This window comes from Equus przewalskii, chromosome 8 (assembly GCF_037783145.1).
Source record: "Equus przewalskii isolate Varuska chromosome 8, EquPr2, whole genome shotgun sequence".
NCBI lineage: Eukaryota > Metazoa > Chordata > Mammalia > Perissodactyla > Equidae > Equus > Equus przewalskii.
Genome location: NC_091838.1, coordinates 19,168,179 through 19,192,642, shown reverse-complemented (window position 1 = coordinate 19,192,642; position 24,464 = coordinate 19,168,179). Strand labels below are relative to the sequence as shown.

At 40.5% G+C, this 24,464-nt stretch overlaps 1 long non-coding RNA gene across 1 annotated transcript; it reads left to right on the top strand.

Annotated features, from left to right (window-relative positions):
* LOC139085316 (uncharacterized) lies at positions 1-24,013 on the top strand. The gene is made up of 3 exons (XR_011543597.1): positions 1-134; positions 2,634-2,822; positions 21,703-24,013. It is a non-coding gene; the product is annotated as an uncharacterized lncRNA (long non-coding RNA).
* Positions 24,014-24,464: the final 451 nt, after the last annotated feature.

The following is a 24,464-nucleotide window of genomic DNA, read 5'->3' as shown; positions in this document are numbered from 1 at the left end:
GTCGGTTGTTATCCATTGCCTGGGGCAACACTGCTGTTGAATTGCTGATGGTGGCTGGTCCTGACAGAGAGTGAAGACCTGCAGTGTTTGGATTCTTAGGAAGCCCATTACCATCTGGGAGCAGGAGGCTCCGGGTAAGTGCTTCCTGGGCTTGTTTCCCTGCTTCTTAGAGTCCCTGAGTCCAGGCGAACAGGCTCCGGGCAACAACTCTCTCAGAGCTGTTTCTGAGAAGTGGGCATGTCTAGAAAAAGGCCGTGTCCCACTAGACACGTTTGGCTCAACTATAGCTAGAAAGGGAGCTGTGGAAGCTGTTTCGAGGAACCCTTCTCTGCTCTTTCCCTGCTGATACCTTTGTCCTACCTGAACGACTCCCCACCCTTTACCAAGCCCTTCACAGGACTACCGCTCCCAACCTCCACCTTTCTACTTCAGCCATTCTGAAATCCTTAGTTTCCTAAGGAGGCTCATCTTCTCTCCTTCGTTTATTGAAGGCAGAGCTGCTTCCTTTACTATTTCTCTCGGCCTATCTCCTACTTGTCCCCAAGAACTAGCCCAGGTGCCACCTCTGGGTAGTCTCCTTTCATCCCCACCCTACAACAAGGTGCCCCTCAATGTGTCCCTGTGGTCTCAGCTCTTGTAGCCATCAGGCCCTCATCCATCAATATGTAACTGCCATGACTGCCCGCTCTTCTTTAAGCGCCTTGAGAGTAGAAAACAGATTTGTTTGTTTAATCTCCGTGCCCCTAACACGTAAAATAGTGCCTGATCCTTAGAAACCGCTTAGTAAATGTTGGTGGAACAAATTAAGAAGAATCTCCATTACATTCCTCCCCTCATACTCCATCTGCAAGTAAGCTGCTGACTTCGCTCCCTAAATAGTTCAATAAAATAGTGTGGAAAAAGTGCACATCTTCACCTGCCTTCTTGGGTATTGGAAACATTAATGCCTATTTGGTAATGAAAGTTTTGCAAGGAGTCTTAAGTTCCTTGGAGGAAAGGGGCCATGTGTATTTTAAAATTCAATAATGACTCTAATTCATGGTTATTGCCACACCACATCTCTTCTTGTGCTCCACTCATAGGGAATACAGGTGCACCGAACTATTTAGGAAAGTGGTACAAGTTTTAAATGACTAAATATAACCATACAATACCCCACATTCTTGTCAGACGAAATAAAAGAGATATTGTGAATGAGCAAAAAAACCCACAACACACCAAAAACAGCCATTGATTTGATTCTCATACTCTCTACCCTCCAACTGGGGAGAATCTACTGGTTTTCTAAAAAAGAGAGTAACTGTCAAACTTTTTTTTCTTTCCTGAGATAATAAATCCAGACATCATATGCCACATTGCCATAGGCAGCAATTACAGAAGATGAGTAGAAGACAGATTCAGAAAAGAATCCAGAAAGAGGGTATTCACTGGGTATCGGTGGCTGCTGTACTTGGCTTCTAAAAATCCATAGAGAGGTCCTTGCTGAGTAATAGTCAGGGTTTATTGAACACAAAACCCTTCTCCCCAAACAACCAGCTCTACTGTGTCCAATAATTCTCTTCAGAATAAACCCTTCCACCCACCTTGCTTCAAGGTGCGCTTAGCATTGATGACTGGCTTTCCATGAGTGACATTGGGTAGAGCTGTTGGGATTCCAACTGACTTGCTTTCCAACAATATCACCACCTAGGATTTGTCAAATAAATGTAGAAGAAAAGCCTTTAAAAGCATGAATTTTCTGGAAAAATTTCAAAGATGAGCATACAAATAGGCAACGAAAAGAGAACAGTTAAAATGCTTTTTGCATCCCTGAGACACCTCCAAGAAAATAACCTAAGAACATCACCATAAAGAGAGACAACATTATCACTACCAGCAAAGAAAGTTTATGCATAATCTTCTGAAGTGTAAGAAGATCTTTGACCAGCTAGGAGGTGCTGTGATTGTTGGGAAAAAGGTATGGGCTTCGTAGTAACTGACCAGATTCAAACCCTACTCCCTCACTTAGTAGCTATATAAATTCAGGCAAATTACTTAACTTCATGAAGCCTATCCTTCCTATCTTTAATTTGGATTCCTGACTACCTCATAAATTTATTGTTCATTCATTCAAGTAATTAATAAATATTTATTTATTGAGCAATTACTAGAAACCAGACACCATGCTGGGTGCTAGAGATTCAATAATAAGATACAATGTTTTCCCTATAGATTTCACTGTCTAGGAGCAGAAACATTTGAATAAATAAAATAATTGCAATACATTGTCATAACTGCCTTAATATTGGTAAGTTCAAGATAGTACAAAGGAGAAAGTGATCAGGTCCACTTGGGACAATCAAGGAAGACTTTGAAGAAGAGATGAAGTGTAAGCATCATCTACTGTTTAACAGATGGGCAGAGGTGGGGAATGAAAAGACAGAGTGCAAAAACAATAGAATGTTCAATGGTGTGATGTGAAAACTCTAGAAACTTCAAGAGTTCAGGAAATATCAAGTGTCTCGGTATGTCTATACGTTGAAGGAGGAGGAGAGGACTGGTGGCCACCTGGATGAGAAACCTTAGCAAAGGGAAGGATGACACCAGGTTTCTGTATTGAGTGACTCAGTTGAGGTTGATTCCCTTTATTACAGGACATAAGAGGAGGGACATTAAGAAGAAGGGATGACAAAGATAAAGAGGCAACTTTGGAACAAGTTGACTGTGAAGACTCTGTGAAAATGTCTACATGAAATGTCTTGTAAGCAGTTCAGTGTACTGATCTGGAGCTCAAGAGAGAAAACAGACCTGGAGATTCAGGCTGGGAACCCAGAGCCTCATATGTAAGACCAGATGAGCACTTGGATCTTTCCTCCCACACAGGCCAGCCTCAAGGCAAATGAGGAAGTCTAGGTTGTGGGGGTGGTGTCCAAAAGGGAATCCATGGTTTGGTTCAAGTGTTGGGGGGAGGACTACACTTGTGAAACCCCATGGTCCATCCTTGGAGCAAAATCACCATCAAGGAAAACTTTCCATAAAGTTCCCATAAAGTAGAAAAAGCACTGTCAAAATTATTCAAGTTTTTGCTTTTTTTAACATTTTGAATGAATTCACAGACAATAGCAATACTTTTTAAAACCCCCATCTCTTTCCCATTTCCTTCCTTCTCATCACACACAAACTGCTCCTCCAACCCTCCTACAAGTCCTAAAAAGCCTTTTCCTATTCCTAGCCCTTACATCTCCTGTTCCTATCTCCCTCACACTTCCTCCTTATTTTACATCACAAAATCCCCAAAGATGAGTCTGGTAAGACAGGAAGAGTCTTCTCTGTGGGTTGGAGGAGGAGAAGAAATGAAACTTGCAAAGTCAGGATCCTTTTAGAGGCCAGGAGGAGGGGAAAGGTTGGAAGGATTCATGCATTAATAATTTTACTCTTGTTACAGTAGACTCAAAAGCCAGGCTTAGCATCTAAATAAGTCATGCATGCAAAAAGGCTTAGCAGAGAGCAAGGATCCTTTTTCCAGGAAGGGGAATGGAAACCAAATAAAAGAAAAAGTTTCTAACCTATGGGTTAAAGGTGCTGCCTAAAGAAATTTCCTGGGCTGCAGGGAACTGCTGCCCCAAACTGTATAGGTTCTAGTGATCTCTGGCACTAGGAGAAAGGAGCCATTAAAGGTCCTGGTAAGGCCCGGCCATCATTGCATCATTGGAAGAAGGTATAGAGTGAGAAGAAAACAAGAGTCAGGACAGAAGCTTAGGGAACAGGTCGAAGGAGAAAGGCAATGAAGGATTCTGGTGAGAATCTGTCATGAGGTGGAAGAGAACCAGAAGTGTGTGGTGTCTTGGAAATTAGGAAGCATTTTCAAGGAGACAGTGTCAAATGTCCCATAATCATCAAGTTTGATAAGGAATGGAAGGTATCCATTGGATTAGGCAATTGAGAGGTCATTGGTAACCTTAGCAAAAGTATCTGTAGTGAAACCATGGAGGCAAAAGGCAAATTCGTGTTCGTGAGTGAAAGATGAGAAGTTCAAGACATGAGGACAACTGTCTTGAGAAGCCTGTCTGAGGATAAGAGACAGGACAATCACCAGAGGAGTTTGCCCCCACCCCCCTCTTTTTTTCTTCTCTCCTTCCCTCCCTTCCTTCCTTCCTCATGGGCAAGACTTGAATCTCTTTAAAGGCTGTCAGGTAGGATCTTGTGAAAAAGTGTCTAAAAGTCCAGACAGGAAAAGATAGAAAATGGAGGGAGGGGGATAGATGGAGGGATTCAACTGGAATAAGAGAAGATGGAATATCCCTTCTTCTGAGAGTGGAGGGTAAGGAAGGAAGAAAATTGGCAGATATGGGAAGGTTTTAGTGGAAAAGCAGGAGGTGATCAATAAGAAGTTGAGGGAGTTTATGTCTGTTAGCCTTCAAGTTCTCTGCAAGGGAGTTGGCAAGGTCATCTGCTGAGAGTAGGGTAAGGAGCCAGAAATTGGGTAGAGGGACCCAGGGAGAGGTTTGGCATAGTGACAGTAGAGAATGGGAGAGGGGGACAAGATAAATAGCACAAAAGGCTCATGTGTGTAGGACCACATGTTGGAGACACCTAGTATATTTGAGAGTCATAGTATATTTTCCCCCAGTTGCACCTGGTTGAGGTGCAGAGATGCTATCATGAGATATATTCAGGTATGGCAGGTTGAGGCAGGTGAGGCATTCAATAAATATCTGCTTTCCCAATAGGAAGTTCAGGTTGGTAGTATAGAAAAACATGCAGCTGTGACTTTCCAGTGGGGAGAAATGTTTTCATTTGATGAAGTTAAAGTCAAGGCCATGAAGGTCTTCTAAAACTGTTGGTTTCAACTTTGGGCAGATAAACTGCAAAGCATCAGGTAGTGCCACTTGGTTATTGGACCTTGTGTTGTGACTACCCTTATCTTGAGAACACAACAGGAGTAATCAACTCCTTTTTTGCCTTATCCATATCAAGGGAGACTAAAGAATTCCAACAGATCCAATCCTCTTGCCCTTGCAGATAACCTTCAACATTCCAGGAAGTATTAGGGCAGTGACTTTTGGGAACATGCACATGAAGTGTCCACACACATGAGATCATTTCTTACAATTACTGCATGAAGGCAGAGACATTTCTTTCTTGGAAAAGAGATCAGAATTCAACAAGCCAGAAGCAAACATAAATCAACCAATATGTCCTCTTTTGGTAAGAAAGCAAACCAGGGGCTGCCCTGTGGCGCAGCGATTAAGTTTGCACGTTCCACTTCGGTGGCCCAGGGTTCGCCGGTTCGGATCCCAGGTGTGGACTTGGCACCGCTTGTCAAGCCATGGGGTGGCAGGTGTCCCACATATAAAGTAGAGGAAGATGGGCATGGATGTTAGCTCAGGGCTAGTCTTCCTCAGCAAAAAGAGGAGGATTGGCAGCAGATGTTAGCTCAGGGCTAATCTTCCTCAAAAAAAAAAAAAAAAAGCAAACCAATCTTCCAGCAGATAGGCGTCAAAGCAGGAAAGGGAGATGGGGTGATTCATGGAGAAGGTCACAGCTGTGCTTGTCCTTGCAATTGCAATGGTTGTATATTATTTCAGAAAGAAACCCACACCTGAGCCAGGGCCCATCTTGTGGCATTAATTTGGGTACGAACTGGGAGCACAGCTCGCATGTGTGTGTGAGTTTGTGTATGAGTGTGTGATGTAGTGCAAAGGGAAAGGAAAGGAAGCTAACACTTGTTGAATCCTTACTATGCGCTAGCAAGTCACTTTTCCTCATTCAATTCACATATCAACCCTGTGCCATAGATATGATTTTCTTTACTTCATAGGGGAAAGAATGGGCCTCTTTTCCCTAATAAAAAGGAGGGCAGTGTGAGAACTTGCTCAAGTTTGCCTGCAGAGACCACACCTTGTGTGGCTCAGACATGGATCGTGGAGATAGGCAGAATAGGCCTGGGGTCTTGGCTCTAGCACTAGCCAGCCCTGCACCTTGGGGAACTAGTTAAGCATAATAGTATCTTTATACTACTAGTTTTACAGGTTAGTTTTACGTATAAACTTGTCTAGGCTGTGGTCTCCAATTATTCAATTAGACGCTATTCCAGGTGTTGCTGTGAAGGTGTTTTGTAGATGTGAATAAAGTCCATAATCAGTTGACTTTGAGTAAGGGAGATTATTCTGGATAATCTGGGTCTGATTTAATCAGTTGAAAGGACTTAAAAGTAGAGCTGAGGCTTCTCTGAAGAAGAAATTCTACCTGCGGACAGCAGATTCACCCTGTTCCCCAAATCCCAGCCACCCCTTCTCTACAGATTTTGGACTTTCCTAGTCAGCCTCCACAATCATGTAAACTTTGCAATAAATCTCTTAATATGTATCTCCTACTGGTTCTGTTTCTCAGGTGGAAACCTAATACAATACCTCCCTCAGATGTGTTGTGACGATTAAATGAAGTAACATATCACCGTATAGGAAGCACCTGACACAGTACCGGGAACACTAAAAAGGGTTCAAAAAATGGTAGATACTATTATGAGAACTTGGCAAACACAAGGCTGAGCTTACATCTTGTTGACTCCCAACCTGACTCTTCACCCAACAACTTGGTCAAAAATTGTAGTTACTTGTCTGGACTCTATCACTAATTCAATGTGAACTTGAGCAACCTACTTCTAAGTGCTCTGGTTTCCCTTCTGTAAAATGAGGGGCTGTGCACCAAATGATTTTTGTATAAAAATAACTCTTCCAGTCCTGGTGTTCTCTGGTCAGTTTTGGCCTAATTTATTAGATTTTTATCAGGTCTGCTCTACCTCCTCCAGCTCCCAGACGATATCTATTCCATTACTGGTACAAGGCTGCTCCTACACAAATGGCCCTCTAATTACTAAGTGGTTTATGGTCTGAGAATGCAAATTAAGTTTAATATTAACCTGAGCAAAGCATTCATATTAATTTAGTCAGGGGTTATAGAACTCCTGCTCTGCCCCAGACCACAGGTCGTGGAGGACATAAAAAGCATTAAATTTGGTTCCTGCTCTCAAGAAGCACAGGAAGACATCTAAAGACCAGATACTGCTATGAAAGAGTATATAATTAAGTCTAAGCACTACAGGAGTTGAGAGAAAGGGGACAATAAGATCATTCTGAGCTGAAATGATCAGAAAGGCTTAATAAAGAGACTAGGATTTAGATAGATTAGATGTCTATGTAAGAGACAAGAAAGAAGTTAAATCTTCCACTCTTACTGTGCATCATGTATTCCAAAATTGAATGGGTGAAATTTGGGGAGCTGTATACATTGCTGCTTGCCTTGTTGGCACAGATGATAGAAAAATGGATGCTTCATAACCTCAGTCTTTCTCTCCTATCCTCCCTGGCATGTTGTGTGCAAGGATGAAATGACAGCTGGTCCAACTCCCATCATCCACCCATTTGGGGACACCCCCACAGGAGAATAAGTTCCATTAAAGTGGGGTCCATGCTTGTCTTGTCCACTGCATAATATTTATGGGATAAATCAATGAAATCACCATTGCTCTCCAGGATATGGGAGACATAAAGAAGTTTTCCCATCCAAAGCTTTCGATGGCATTAAAACCCTAAAAATGGTGATTCTTATCTTTGGATTCTTTGGCGATTCTTTGATTTTCAGTGTCAGCCCAATCTGACTCCTTGCTCCTACTCTCTGCAAAATGTTGCTTAAGTCCTGCTGATAGGGCTTCTCCGAGGAGCCATTGATAGAACCAATGCCAAAAACTTGCTGGAGCTGACCAAAAAACCAGTGGGTGTGGGTAGAAGAAAAGTTATGCTTGAATGACAAGCAAACACCAGAAGGATTACTTTTACAAGCTCACCTTCGGGATCAGATAAAGGCAACTTGACTTTTTAAAGACGATATTCATTTTTATCAGTTTAATAAACAGCTCTTAGCAACATTGATAGTCATCTTTAATAGGCAGAAACAAAGAAGCCTTATGAACAGTTAAATTTAAATTGTTCACTAATCTTACTTCAGTTTATTGCCTCTTTCATGACGATCTTTTGCTAAATTAGTCTAAAAAAATACTTGGTGATGTGTATAAACAAGCCAGAAATCCTCAAGACTGTGGTCTAAGGAAAGCAAATAAATAGGGTTTACAAAATAATTCAGAACACTGAGAGAGGCAGTGTTTTGGTGTAAATACAGATTTCTGCAAGCAAGAAGTTAATAATCATAAGTTGACATTCATAAGGATAACTATAAAGATTAGAAATGGAAAAATATCCTCTGGATTCAGTCTCCTAGTCAATTGCAAGGTAATTTGTCCATGGATTATTAACATTTATATTCCAAAAAATTTTTGCAAATATTTATTGAGCTTCAACTATGTGCAATGAATGGTTATCAAAACATACTGCATCTAATCAATGCAATTAGTCATTACCTATTTACCAAGGACTGGACCATGAGTAGTCTGAGTAACATAGTGTACATATGCTGTTTTTGCCCATCTAGCCTCTACGTATTCCTTGTTTTTCTTTTAGCAACACCTGAATTTTCCTTTGGAGAGTCCCATTCCATGCTATGTGTTTCTGTGGGATCGATTCCACCCTCCCAGCTCCAAGGGTATTCAGGTGATCATGACCTGTTCAGTTATTCTTTGGCCATAATGATTGATTTAGAGTTGGGCATAAATATAGATTGAAATAGATATGAGTTTGGTGATACCAGCCAGGCCAATGAGAGTAAATTCTGGGGTTTTGTTGGAAAAACTTGGTCAAGAGAATTTCTCTTCTCACAGATTGCAAGCTGTAAGAGTGATGAGCTGAGACCCTGCTTAGAAAGACACCAACACAGAAGATGGTGAGACCAAAATGATGGTGCTGGGTATTTTCCACTTATCCCCAGATCTCTCTCTCCTCTCTGACAACTGACTAAATGGAGTCTATCAACCTCTCTTTCCCTCTGGCTTCCAGGTGGGGATGCTGTCAGGAGATCAGAGACATTGGATTTTTTCCCAATCCCTTTCTATGGGGTCTCCTCAGGCTGACTGTCTCTCTACTGAAGGCTACAGCTCCTGTCAGGGGACCCTCTCCACACAGCTCCCTGTCTTCAGGTTCTAGTAACCACTCTTGCTTTGCTCCTTCAGGTCTTGGGATGGAGACAACGTCCCACTATTACTTGCTATGATGGTTCAATACTCCTCAATTTTCCTAAACCCTGCCCTCGCCTTTGTAAGTAGTCCTCTATTTGAAACCCAGTGGGATAGAGCCATCTATTTCCTGCCAGGACCCTGGCAGATAAAATAATATTGTTTGAGCTCTGGATCCAGACTGGCCTAAGATAGTGATACTCCTGACTTTTCAGTTACTTGAGCCAATAAATTCCCTTTTTCTTAAAGACTGGTGGAATTGGGATTTCTGCAGCTTATAACAAAGAGTCCTAATCCAGTTTGTTAGGTTGTTTTGTTTGCATAGACTCACACAAGACACTTAGAAAAAGGGAGGAGGCACTGTTATGGACTGAATTGGGTCCCCTCAAATTCATATGTTGAAGTTCTAACTTTAAAGAAGTAATTAAGTTAAAATGAGGCTATTAGCATGAGTCCTAATCCAATCTGACTGGCATCCTTATAAAAAGAGGAGCTTAGGACATAGATATGTACAGAGGGAAGACACTGAAGACAGGGGGAAGATGGCCAACTATGAGCCAAGGAGAAACCAACTCTGCCAACACCCTGATATCAGACTTCTAGCCTCCAGAATTACAAGAAAATAAATTTCTGTTGTTTTAGCCCCCTCATTTGTGGTACTTTGCTGCAGCAGCCCTAGTAAACTACAGACCTCTGTAAACTACAACTGGGAAGGACACTTCTAGAGACCAGTGACTCTCCAGTTCTCTGAGTCAGCGTGATCTCTTAGCTATGGCATCTGTGTCTCTCCATAAATTGGTTCCATTTACCTTTATTACTCACTGGACAACCCTTCCACATTTCTGAATCCAAAGAAACCTAAACTAATTGGCTTGGCTAACTACCATCAATACTACGAGTGTGAGACCTTTGCACTGACTACCTCACCAGTTTCTGGCCAGCAATGGATAAGCTGGATTTGGATCATATGCCCTTGTCTGGTTCCACCAGTGGCTGCCGTGTGTAGGGAACAATTACATGCTGGTTCCCTGCATAGAAGCTGGTGGAAGGGTTAGTTCAGGGAGAAAGAGAGCCTGGAGACAGCAGGCATTTGACAAGTTCTTCATTTGGTCTCCTGGACTAGTGGCATTAATAATCATAGGAAAACATCAATACCAACACATACTGCTCAGATTTGGCTTGAATTTTTACTGTAGTAGCCAGTTCCTCATTTCAGCTGCTCACAAGGCCCACTTTCTTGACCTCGAGTTTTATGAGATATCCCAGAATCCTTACAATAACCACACTGTTTTGCCTGAGTTAGTTTGATGTGTGTTTGTTACTGGAAAACAAAAAAGCATTGATTAAAATATTTCAAAAGAGAACAGCAATTTTGTCCAGGGAAGAGAGATCTGTTTATGAGTAAACATGACTTTTATGGATTAGTTCTGACAGGGCTGTCAACCTCATTATGATGCTGGGGTCCCTTCACCTCTTCATGTACAATACGAGAAAGAGAAGGAATACTGAAAGATGTCTTCTGTCTCCCAGTAATGCTGCCAGAGCTCTTAAGAGGGTACCTCATGAGGTCATTGACTCCTACCTCAGACAGCAATTGTTTTCTTCTAGTTTCTGGAGCTCTAAAGAAGAACATTATTTCAAATTTCCTGAAACGTTAATTTTTTTTTCCTTCTCCACTGACTTGCCAGCAGCTCTTTCTTTGCTTACTTCCTGATACCACAGAGACAGGATCAAGTGGGCGCAGGACCTAAGTTTCACAATTTGCGGAGCTGATATCATGTGTCTGGCAGTTCGATTACATTTTTGTCAGCAGTCACTTCCTCTTCTGGGGAGGTCAGGGATGATGTGTGGAGGCGCTGGGCTGCGGTGAGGGCAAGCTTGTGGGGTTCTTAGGTCTTCAGGCCTACTCTGTTGCCCAGTAGGCCTTTCCAGCAGAATGGCTAGGGCCATTTCACTGGTATCCAGGAGGCTGGAGGTGTGGGAGTCTGAGTGCGTGGGAGAAGCTTGACTCTTTACCAAAGCTGAATATTTTGGGACAAGTGGGAGCACACATGGAAAGTCACCTTTTATTTAATAGAGACAAAGTGTAAAAACATTGAAAGATTTAAGTAAAGAGAGCCGCAAGATCAAATTTGGAGCCAGTGGGGACGAGCAGAGGAGGGCACTGAGAAAAATGTAGGGATTACAAGGGTGGCTAGGGCCTGCTGTCCAATACCCAAGAGGAGTGGGTGCAAAGGTATGTCTATGGTGCTAGGGCCCTTGGTTTTGGCGTTGAGGAATGGGATAGGAGGGTCAGGACCATGCCTGAGCAACTCTGCCTTCAGTTCTCCTCTGGAGACCGATGGAGACATTATCAACTCCTTAAAAAGGCAAAAGGACCATCCCACTTAGAAGAGAGTGGTAAAACAGAGCTCTCAACTGCGGCAGAGTTAGTAGGGTTGGAAAGAGGAATCTCCAGCTCATTTGGAGCTGGACAAAACTGGTGAAAAACAAGACAGCAGCCCTTGGGGAGCACCAGGGAGCACTCAGGCATGGAGCTGGAAAGTCTTGTGCTCCTCAGAAATTAAGTATTGATGCGACTCAGCCCTGCTGGTCTTTTAGGGGAAGGAGCTATTTAAGGGAGAGGAAAAAGGGGATTAGAATTTTGAGTGGCAGCATATTTAAAAAATTTTTTCCCTAATCATATACACATCAATCCCCCTCCTGCTCCCCCTACATTTTAGCAAATTTAAATGATAAATAACATAGGCCAGACCTTTGTCTAGTGAGGTACCATCACAACTAATTGCCCCAGGAACTCAAAGGTGGCTTCTGAAGCATTTAACTGTTTAAAAGATGCAATCACAAACCACTCTGAACCAGCCCAAGCCTCACCACAAGAAGGAGCGAGGCCTATGTCCTTTGCTAAGATCTCCACTGCGGGAGGAGCTGAGGCCTTATTACCATAACCTGCAGTGTATGTGGAAGCAGGTTTCCCAAGCGAGCCTGCGCAAGGGAATGCCCACCTCTTCCTTTTGAATATTCCTTCCCCATCCGAAATAAATGACCCCAGCTTTCCTAGGCTCAGGGACAGCCGCGACTTTGGAAATGATTCCATGTGGCCTCCTATTTGCTGCAAATAAGTTCTCCTTTGTGTGACAAGTACTTCTGGTCGAGAGTCTGATTGTAACTCACCAGGAGGTGAAGCCACTTTTGGTTTGGTAACAGCAGATTGTATTATTGTCGTTCTTGCCTCTCCTTCTTCCATTAATGTTGAGTCTGACTGTGTGACTTGCTTTGGCCAATAAAATGTGAGCAGAGGCTTAAAATGCACTTGTGGGATTTCGCTTGACTTTTTGCATTTCTGCCCTCTGCCATAAAAAGAGCCTTCTCCTTCAGCCTGGATCCTGGAGTGAGAGCAGAGATGCAGAGCTGAACCACCTGCAGGCTGGAGCAGTCATTGCAGGCAATCTCAGACCCAGGAGCAAGATATCTTTGTTTTATGAGTCAAGAGATCTGGGAGTTGTTAACTACACAGTATTATTGCAGCAAAAGCTGACTAATACAGAAATTAGTCCCTAAAAATGTGTTGCTGCTGTGATAAAAACTTAAAATATGTATTCCTGGCCTTGGGACTGAACGGCAGGCAGCAAGAAAGTGTTGGGGACTAGAAAAATGATGATCCATATTATATAGTAGCAAATTTTGGTAAAACTGTCACCTGTGATAACACGAAGACAGAAAACACACCTCATAAATGTGTGGTTTGGGGTGAAGAGATTTCAAGACAAACTGTTAACAGCAAGAAAGAATTGACCTGCTTGCAAGCAGGGATGAAAGAGTCAAGAGTGACTCCAGAAATTCTAGGACTTGCAAATTTGAAAAATAGAACTGCTTCTCGTCTTCAAAGTGTTAAATAAAAATGGCAAGTAATAGGATATATTGGAATATATGAGGAAGCCATTTTGGTGTAAACCTAATTCGGCCTGACCTTGTCTTTCCTAAAGGGCCTGACCGAGGCCATTGAGCATGCATTGTATATCTGCTTTAGAGATTCCCTATGGCAAGAGCAAAAGGCCCTTGAGATAAAGGTGCAACTTCCCTCCCCCTCCCAACATTGGCATCTCCTTAAGGATTAAGCATCTTTCCTTAGGCTAGAAACTGATTTCTGCGCTCACCTGTGACCGCCCAGCTCAAGACAATAGACTTGCCTCCTGCTACGCCCACGAAGATAGCAGACCCACTACCTGCTGTGTCCATCAAGCGCTGTGCAGACAGGGCAATCTTGTGACTATTGTGGGAGGGACATTTCAATCATATGTGAAACACCCTCTTTGAGGGTATATAACCACCCGATGTACCCCCACTTCTTTGGAGTGCTCTGTTCCTTTGTGGAAAGACTATCCCGGGTTATAATCCTCAGATTTCAGCTCAGAATAAACTCACCCAAATTTTCATTTACAGATTGGTTATGGATTATTTTCGTCGACAAAAGAGAAACAGAAAAAATTGAGAAATACTTAGAGCCACAAAGCTTCATTAAGATGCTAAGACTCAGTCTCAAGACAAAGATCAAATAAAAATCACCCTAATACTCTTCCTTAAACCTTTGAATGGATTAAGGTGACACCCCGTAGATTCTTTTATGTTGATAAAATGGCTTATAGAAAAGAGATAAGGACTAGGTTCCACAAAGCCTGATAACCTCACACTATCTATAATTAAGTCTAGAGAGAGGGAGGCATAACTTGGAAATTATTGTGAATATGGCTGTTGTCTCATGGAGCTAACTTGAATCACAAAAAAAACTTTTAATGGCTTTTGAGAGGAATTTAAGTCTTAAAGCACCCTTGCTTGGATTAAAAGAGACTGAGGCTTTTTTCCTAAAGGAGACTGCAACTTTGAGCCATGAAAAAAGATTTTAGGATAACGGCAATGTATCAATATTGGTTCATTAATTGTAACAAATGTACCATACTAATATAAGATGTTAATAGTAGAAGAAACTAGGTGTGGGGAATATAGAAACTCTCTGCACTAGCAATTTTGTGTAAATCTAAAACTATTATCAATTAAAATTTTATTTAAAAATAAAAAGGGACTGCCCCAGTGGCATAATGGTTAAGTTCACACACTCTGCTTCAGTGGCCCAGGGTTCACAGGTTTGGATCCCAGGTGTGGACCTATGCACCACTCATCAAGCCATGCTGTGGCGGTGTCCCACATACAAAATAGAGGAAGATTGCCACGGATGTTAGCTCAGTGACAATCTTCCTCACCAAAAAAAGAAAAAGAAAAAGAAAAAAGAAAAGAACTTAGGGTCCCCACCTTTTCTTCTACAAGCAGATAGTAGGATGAGGAAGCTGCTCAGCTGCCAGGGAGGACATATTCTCCTTCAGATGTGGCCAAGGATAGCGGAAAATTACCTCCCAGAAGGTGGAGCCAAGTGTCATAAGAACAATGGAAAGAAGAATTATTCCTGGGGAATAGAATTGGAGCCTAATCAAAGAACACTCCCTACCTCCAGGATGGGGACTTGGCAGGGTTTGCCCAGTGAGATTTCAGAATTGCTACAGATCAGTGACTGCTTCCCCTTCTGCAATGGGCTGCTTATTTTTGTTATCCTATCTCTGTTCCACCATGGTATGTTGAGCGAGGGTACTATTCAGCAAATACTCACTTCTATCTCCCCTTCCTCACCTATATAAAGAGTATCTTACCCTCTCCATTGATGTTGGCGCTGGTCATATAAATTGTTTGGGCCAATGAATGGAAGCAGAGGCTTTGAATGTGCTTGTGCCATTTGACTTGACCTCTCAGCCTTTTGTGTTCCCACCCTCTCCGTTAAGAAGAGTTTGCCCCAGGAGCCACTGTTCCTTCAACCTGGGTCCCAGAATGAAGGACCCATAGCTGTACCTGACCTGCAGTTCAGAGCAAGGCTGCTGCACTGCCCAGCCAACCTGCAAGCGAGATGTAAAAGTTTTATTATTGCAAACCACTGAGAACTTTTGGTACGCAGCAAAAGCTTATTAGTCCATCTGATAAAGGTTCCCAAGGAACTGAGGAATGACTCTAGATGGAATTGGAGACGAATAAAGGTGAAGGAAGAGGTAGAGGAGAAAGTTGTGGAGCTTCTCCAGATAACGACCAGCTCTATCTCCAAAATCAGGTTAGAGTATTCCAAATATCACATCCATAAGAGAGACCAGAAATGTTCTCACATGACTAGAGTCCATAATCTTATATCAGACTTTAATAATTAGTGATACTATTAAAACGTAGACAATAATTATAGTCCCAAACAAGCTTCTATAATAAACTCCTTGGGAAAGAGATTGAGATACAGAATGCTAATGAATAGTAGAACCTCTTAGATCATTTTTATGAAGAATACACAAATCTTAATGAGACAATCTCAACTGTGTTTTTCTGATAAATGTCTTGAAGGCAATTATTAAAACAGATATCTGAGACAGAAATTAACTTCCATTTTTACAGAACAAGATTAAAAAATCACTTGTTCGTTTTTTGAGCCATAAGTTTGCACCTGTTAAAATGAACATAAGTAGAATTAAAATTCTTCTATTGCAAAATAATTTGTCTGCCAACAATGGTTTAATTAATAATAATATTGATATTTATTTTGCTCTGATACAAACTTTACATATTTAATTTCGTGCTAAGCAATAGTTGATATGACAAAATACCTATATAACAAAATAATTCAGACTTATCCACAGAACTTGTTTTAATGGGAAGTGACCTATGTTCAATGACTACAAACTACTTTAACAGGTTTTTCTTGTTTATCTAAGAGACATTTTTAAAGAAACATTTATTTTTCATTTTTCCTGGCATTAACTAGGGACAATCTTGCCATAATTCTACTTTATAAAACTACTAAGAAGGAACACTCAATTTGATGTTCATTTGAAATATAATTACCCACTTTTCTTCCTTTACAACATGTACTCCATAGAAGAGATGACAAGCCAAGAAGTACATAATACACTGCCTGTCATTAATAACAAGTATGTTCTTTTGAAATTATTTCACAATAACGCTTATTCAAAATATACTTTACTTGTTTTTTTTGACTATTATGAATGTTATTGCACCTCAACAAGTATTGCCTGTTTCGAATCAAAGATATAAATAGGAATTTATTGAATAAATGAACTGACCAGGTGGATCATAAATAAGTACTGTAAATTTTAACATGTACAAACTTTCATCTCTGCCTATGGCTTTTAAGGTGGTTGTACTGGCAGGCTCAGGCTCCCTTTGCCAGGATTGTAGAGAGATGCAGCTTCTCCATCCTGCCCTAAAGAAATGTCACACATTCTTCAAGGCTTTTCACAAAGGCCACCTACGGAATGAAATCTTTCTTGAGTCTCCCAAGAATTTGTGATCTCTTCTTCCTTCAAATCTATAGAGTACCTGGTTTGTCTCTCTATAGTAATAATAAAGCTAATAATAGTCAAAATCACATTGACTTATTGAGAACTTCCAACGTACTTCAACCACGTTAAACTTCACATTCACCATCTTGTTTCTTCTTTGCAGCACCCCTGCAAGGCAGGTATCATAATTTCCCTTTATGGATGAGGAAACTGGGTAAGGATTTGAACTCAGAATTTAACTCCAAAAACAGTAGTCTTAACAACTCTGCTGGAACACTTGGTTTGTATTTGAATTGTGTGTGATTTCTGTTTCCCTACTCAGTAGGGAAGTTCCTTTGGGCAAGTACCGTATGTAACCATCTCTGTAGCCCTTTATGTCCCATCGCAGTGTTTTGTATAGTAAGTAGGCAAAAAATACTGTATATCCAATACTCCAAAAGGCAACTCCTAGTTCCACATCTAAATGTCTCTTAAATTGGAACATGTGCTCAATTGATGTCTTGATTTACATGGTAGTCTTTTCCTTTCTTTCCTAAAAAGCTGTTATTAGCCCTTAGGTGTCCCTACCAATGCAATCTTAGGATCCAGGAGTAGTTACGGAAATAAAGTTGTGTAGAGTTCAACCCAAACTACACAGAGAAAAAGATTAGGTCACCGTAGAGGTAAATTCCTTTAGATTTCTGAATACCACCTGAGGGTTACATAGAAGATGAATTCAGAGGGAAATTCATTTGAGAACGAAGGGGCAGGTAATCAGAGGTAGTATAGCAGAAATAAAAAGTTGTGAATTCAATGGTTTAGGGAACATGCAGGTTACCAAGATCTCATGGGGAGGGGGAAACCACTGAATGCTTACATCTTTGTGATTCCCAAAACAAGGTGAGCCAGAAACACAGCTGGTGGGTAACCAAAAGTCCAGGTTCATCTGACTCTGAACTCCATTCCCAGTTGTCCTGGCAATGGCATTAGAATGAGAAAAATCACATGAAAATACTATAAACAGTCTTTGAGGCAGGGACATGAGTAGCCCGTCTACTGGCTGTACCCTGAAGGAAATCCTGGGAGAGTTTGGGAGTGATGTCATGAAGGAAGTCATTAAATATAAAATATCAAGCCTGGGTACTTTTGTAAACTCCTTGTCTTGCTTGGACATTGGCACTGTGGTTTGAAAGGAAACATAGTAGATTACTGTTTTCATTAGCCTGGCTTGGGAAAGGAGGAAAGAGAACTGAAAGTAGCTGTGTTGGGGAAAGGGGTCTGGGGTTAAGGGAGGTTTGTGTTTTTATAAATAGAAGAGACTTGAGAATGTTTTTATGCTGAGAAGAGAGAGCCAGCAGAGAGAGACTGCGGTAGAAATTAAAGGGGATAATTAAAGGAGCCAGTTCCTTGAAGTAGCAGTGTTGAATGGGGCTCAGGGTACAAAGGGAGGTATTCGCAGTGGTCTGGAAGAGGGATGCCTTTTCCACTGAGCTAAAGGAAGGAGTTAAGAGAGGGTGCAGATGTGGATGCGTTCAAAAGTCGTATTGGGTTGGAGTTGGAAGAAGTAATACTTAATGACTTCTGAGTTCTTTGCTGACGAGAAAAGCCTCGGTGCTAAGAGTGAGAGTGAAATAGGTGAGACAGGGCTTCAGGAGATTGGAGGAGGTTTACAATGACTGCGGTGGACAATGGGAGAGCTGCCTGGTGTTGAGGGCACAACTGAGGTTGGAAACCATTTGTAGCGGGAGCAGTCTGCATGGTGTTATGAGTTTCTTTGGCTATGATAACTACTTGGGATAAAGAAAGAGGAGAAAAGGCAGATTTATCAAGGGCTCAGCTGTTGCTGGAAGAGTTCAACAGGACAATAGAGCGAGGTATCTACGGTGTGCACAAAAGGGCGGTTGATGGGATGATGGCATCCTAAGCTAAACAGGGTAAATTGGGAAAATTGGTATGGTCAGTAGAATGTAGGCCTCTGTAAGGGTCAAAGAGTAGTTTAACAGGAGTTTAGTAGGAAACAGTGGCTTTGGAAGGACAGGAAGAGATGGTCAGAGAGCAACTGGATTTTAACAATTTAGAACTGGGTGACAGCAAGATCTGGGGGATTCCACAGATGTGAATGGAACTAGTAAAGTTGAGCTGAAGACTCTGAAGTTGAGGAGGACAGAACATTGGGTTGGATCATCCATAAGACAATGAAAGCCTCCTGTGACAACCGCAGGCATTAGGTGTTGAGAATGACTTTTCCCTATTTTTTAAAAATGTTTAATTGAAGTATAACATAGTCTACCTTTATTTTTTTAAACAATAGACGTTAATTTCTTTTAGATCAGTTTTAGGTTTATAGAAAAATTGAGCAGAAAGTATCAGAATTCCCATATAATCTTTATTTTTAACCATCCTGTTATATGTGTGTTTTAATCATATGCCCTCTTTCAAAGCCTTAGAGTGAATTACAAATAAATGTATTGATTGCATTTTGTAGCACTAAGATTTTGATTTGATTAGATAATAGATAAATTCTAACCCAGCTGTGCCCAGAAATTCCTTTTCACCTCTCACTCTCACCTTCATTTGCCAAAAAGTGCCCATCCTTCCACTCATTTCATACACCTTCCACTTCGTGAAGCTTTCCCTGATTGCCACATCTCGATGTCTGTTCTCTCTCCTTTAATATCTCATAGCACTTTGATGATACTTATACACTGCTTTCTGATAGGGTTATTTTGGTATTCAACTTGTGCACCATTAGGCTTTATGCTCTCTGAGGACAGTGTCTTTGTTCAGCTCATCCCCTGGAGCACCTAGCATAGTGCCTTGCACAGGGTAGGTTTGCAATCAATATTTCTGGAAGTGAATGAATTATGAAGTGGAAATCTCAAGTTTACAAAGGAGGCAAGCTAGGATGTAAATATCCTTTCAACAAAGGGAATGACTTCATGTTTTTGTTAAATAATTAGTTCCCTCAATGCATTTAATATATAATTTACAAAATTTCAACTGAACTAGGAACAGTTGAGTTCCAAAACAGTTTCTTTGCAAAAAATAAAGGACTTGTATGTAACCACTTACTTTGGATTATTTGAAGCAGATTTTGCTTTCATGTTCTTGTCAACAGAAAGAGTTGATGCCAAAGGCCTTTGTTCAGATGTTTCACCGTCTCTTATTTATTTGGACTCCTCCCAGAAACTCTAGCCCAGATTTTAAGCCCAAACATATTACCTTCTCTGATGTAGGGGAAAGTGTAAGTAATATAGCTCATTCTAGGATGATTCAGTCCAGGAGAGAGAGAGAGGACAACCTTTGGAGTTAGACATTCCTCAGGTTCAATCTTGTCTCCACCATTCACTCCTATGGCTCTCAAGACAAATTTTACTTTTCTGAACTATGTCCTGATAGGTGAAATGGCAATCACAGTACATCTACCTCGTGAGGGATGGTGAGGACAAAATATAATATATGCCTAGTACCTAATCACAAAGCTCAATAAATAACACATTCCCTTATTCCTGGGACATGATCGTGCCTGCCTCTGTCACGGGTGTAAGAAATAGAAAAATTTTCTGAGAAGGTGGCTTGGTGGGAAAGTTAGACTCCAGTCTTTAGGAAGGTAGATCTTCATAGTGTGTCTTATGTTTGGTTTAAAACATTTCCAAAAGACCAGGCAGTCATGTCCAAACAGAATTACACAAGTGTATTACAAAGTGAAATACATTGTTTTTATTTCCTAAAATGTTTGTGTTATTGATCCCATGTATAACTTTCTGATCTTCAGAGAGGAGCCACATGGCAAAGGCAGTCCGATAGGGATCAACTTACAGGGTCTAAACCAAGAAGTTCCTGAGACTTTAATTACAACACAGCATAATATGTCTCTGCTAATGACTTGAGCATTGTGTTTCTTGGATCTGTGATCACTTATTATTTTAACCTTTCAAAGCCAATAACTTTAAAGCATTCAACTCAAACTACTTTTATTGAGCTGGAAATGTTTTATTGCAGCTTGGCTGACATTTTCTTTTACTAATGTCATTAGCAGCATTTAAAAATGAATTATGTTGAGGTGTACAGTACTACCTTTGTTTTGAGAAAATATTATGATTTTATGAGTATGTGAGGTGGGTCTCATGGGAACAAATGTTAGCAATATATATCTGTCTGATTCTCCAGGCATGCTTACATTTCTATTAAGCATAAGTAGTTTGGTTTGGAAAAAGGCCTGTATTATGTTGACTTCTCATAACATCCTTTAAAGGAGAGTCTAGCTTCAGAGTCACTAAAGCCTAATTAAAATCTTTAGTACATAGTCTGTTCACATCCCTTACCTATTTTGTAGCTTTAGCACCTAGTAACTGTTTTTAGGCTAACATAGTGTTCAATGGGTCATTGAAATCAAATTAATGCAGGCATCTGAAAAGTCAGACATCACTGGTGTTTATTCATCAACATTCTCACATATAAAAGGTACAAAATAAAGGAAAAGTGATTCCGTTTAACCTTGGAGAATCCTGAATGGATGCACATAGACTGCAAGCATTTTAGTGGAAAAATAAAAATTATTTGTGGGAAAAAATCCTAAAGAAAATAAAAAACAAAGTCAGAACAAGATTATGTGATACACAAATTCTTTTCTGAGTTTTTAAGAGGTAAAGACTTAGGGTCCCAAACCACATTTCCTAGGTCTTTGGAAATGCCTTTAGAATCTCCCTTGTTTCTTGGGCTAAGCACAAGGCTTTTCGAAGTGGGGTCCCAACTGTCAGCCCCATCATCATCTGGGAACTTGTGAAAAATGTCATCTTAGACCTCCCCAGGCCTCCCGAACCAGAAACTTAGGGTGGAGCCAGCAAGCTGTGTTTTAACAAGCCCCCCAGACACTCTGATGTTCTGCTCTAAAGTTTGGGAAACTCCAGCCTACAGCAACTGTTCTCAAAGATTTCTGTGCAGCAGAATCTGGTGTTGTTGTGGGAATTGTGGTGTATCAGGGAATTGTGTAGGAATCTGTGTCAATTTTTTTTTTTTTTTAAATAAAGTAGATGGTTCTGGTATAGGTGGTCTGTAAACCACAATTGAGCGATTCTGGCTTGAAGTGGAATTTAAGTATTGACAAAATTAATCTTTTTTTCCCACAAAATTCCTCACCACAACTGAGCAGAAACCTTTGAACTCCGACTTCTAAATATCTGTAAGTTTCATTTAGCCTGAAGAATGTCTGCTAATGGAGGTATTCCCTCATTGCAGGCTTCCCCATCCCACTGCTGGAGGGACCTGAAACCTCTGGGCTCCGCTGCGGGGTGCCACTCACCTCTTCACAGATGTGGCGTGTGTTTCATTACAGAAGCCTACACTAAAGGAGAAGTGATGTAATCCACACATCTGCAGAATATAAACTGTTAAGTACCTGCTCAGCAAAGTAAAACACAAGTGAGGATCTAATTTTTTTGCCTGAGATGATAGCCGGAGGAAGATCACATTGGGAAAAGGAACCTTGATCCTCACATATCCTGCCATGAGAATACTCTGTTCTAAGCAAGGTGACCTTTAAAGGAAGTTTTGGGAATTATTTATTTAATCCGGTGACACTACTAAAAACATTAATGAAAGTAAGGAAATTGTTGGTTCGTTTTATGCTTCTTCTAATGAATCTCTGCTTTTTCTATAAGTCTTTCCACTTTGTGTGGTAGGAGGAATATGGTAATGAATATTTTTGGATACCAAATAAATAAAAAGGAAGATGCAAGGTGTACACTGGCCTTACAATATGCTGTTTACCTAGTTATGATATAAAAATCTATTATTATAATATTTCTGGTTCCACTGAGAAAGAATTGATACTCACTCACTATATTTATATGTATATTCCTTTCAACATTTTTGTGTTTTATTTTCTAGTTTATTAGATTTTTAATAGCAAAAGTAATAATGCTTGTTCAAGAAGTCAAACACTACAGACATGTATATATGAATATAAATGTCCCATACCTCCCTTCAATTTTATCTCCTATGTATTTCAAATAGCCTTTTTTAAAAATTTAAGAACAAAACATGTCCATTCTAAAACATTTACAAAAGTAGACAAGCAAAAGAAGTGAGTCACACATAGTCTCCCATTCTGGTGTAACCACTGTTAATATTTTGGTGTAGATCTTTCAAACTTTTCCCAATATGTGTATTTATTAAAAATGGACTTACTTTTTGCAACTTATCTTTTTTGCTCACTAATGTCTTGTGGGCATTCTTCTGTATCAATACAATGGAAAATCTTGTATTTCCAAAACATGATATGTAACATGCGCCACAGTTGATGCGTGGGATGATTTTTTGGTGTTACATGAACACACCTTAAACATTTTTAATGGCTGCATTTTTTGTTTGTGAGTAATTGAAAAAATATAACTAGTACAGGGAGTCTGTAATTTTTCAGATACTGTTGCTTGTGACAAGGCTAAAGAAGGCAGCACTGTAATAATCAACTTTATGAAGAGTGTGGATTACTGTGCGATCCTTAGTCGTCCCCATGAATGTCTCAGATAAAACTTATAATTCTTGGACTTGATGAGTGGTGCTCAACCCTCTCAGATCCACTGTTCCCTTTTAATGCAAAGTTTTAACACCCCTTTTCCAATCCTGAAATAATAATCCTAGATAGCCAACCTATGTATAATTTAATAAAAATCAATATAATGTCCTATCCTGGATAAAAAGGAGACACAAAAGAAAATAACACGTTTAAAGGAATATATATTTCAATGAATTAAATGCTTGGGCTTGGCTACCATGGAGGACCTAACGGGAGATTTGCTGAGAACATGAAGCTGCAAGTACAGACAGATACAGATGAATTTCATGGTGACTCAAATACCACCAGCAGCACGGCCATTGGTGATGCTGATTTTCCAAAACTGTGAACAACTTTTGGTACATTTCTGAACAAAATAAAACATGGTCTTCCCTGATGTACAAAGGAGCTGCTTTTCTGGAAAAAATCAACATATATTAAAGTTGTGCAAAAATTTTGCTTTTATGTGTTAAATGGATTTAGGTCTGGCTTAGGTAATTCTGAATTAAGAATATATTTAGGTCTAGCTCAGTAGGTTTTTCATGGACTTGGATTTTCTATAAGACATTTAAAGTCACGTGGAATTACCCATCAATTCCTGGTCGTATAGGACCATGCCTGGCATTCTAGGCTGTCTAAAATTTCTGACCCATTTACCCAAAAAAGCCAGTAGTACCTCCAACCCCTGATTATTGCAACAACCAAAAACGTCCACAAATTTCTAAAATGATTCCTAGGCAGTAGCACAGTTCCTGAGAACCATTAGTGAAAATTGCACAGATGGCTGTGGATTCTCGTATACTGACTGTCTGTATGATACTTACGCTCTTTTCTGAGGTACATCAAAGGGTCACTTTTGGAAGCTGACAATTATTTAGTATGCAAGGTATGTATAAATATACATAACTGCGATTTGGAATCAGACATGCACTTCATTTCTTTTCCTTATTGAGCCTGTTGTACATCAGTCAGCGGAAAAAGAGATTTTTAATGCAGAAAGGTGAAGTTTGTGACAGATATAAAGGGTATTGGGGCTGGCCCCGTGGCCGAGTGGTTAAGTTCGCGCGCTCCGCTGCAGGCGGCCCAGTGTTTCGTCGGTTCGAATCCTGGGCGCGGACATGGCGCTGCTCATCAAACCACGCTGAGGCAGCATCCCACATGCCACAACTAGAAGAACCCACAACGAAGAATACACAACTATGTACCAGGGGGCTTTGGGGAGAAAAAGGAAAAAATAAAATCTTTAAAAAAAAAAAAAAAAAAAAAATAAAGGGTATTAATTGTGATTTGATTAAATCAGCCATGTTTTTTGCTGGGTATCAGGACCAAATCAATGCATTAATGTCATTACTCTGTATTTGTTTTTATGGTTATCTGACACCAAAGGTGAATTATACTGTATTTTCACTTACATAGTGCGAAAAAATTACCTTTAAATACTCTT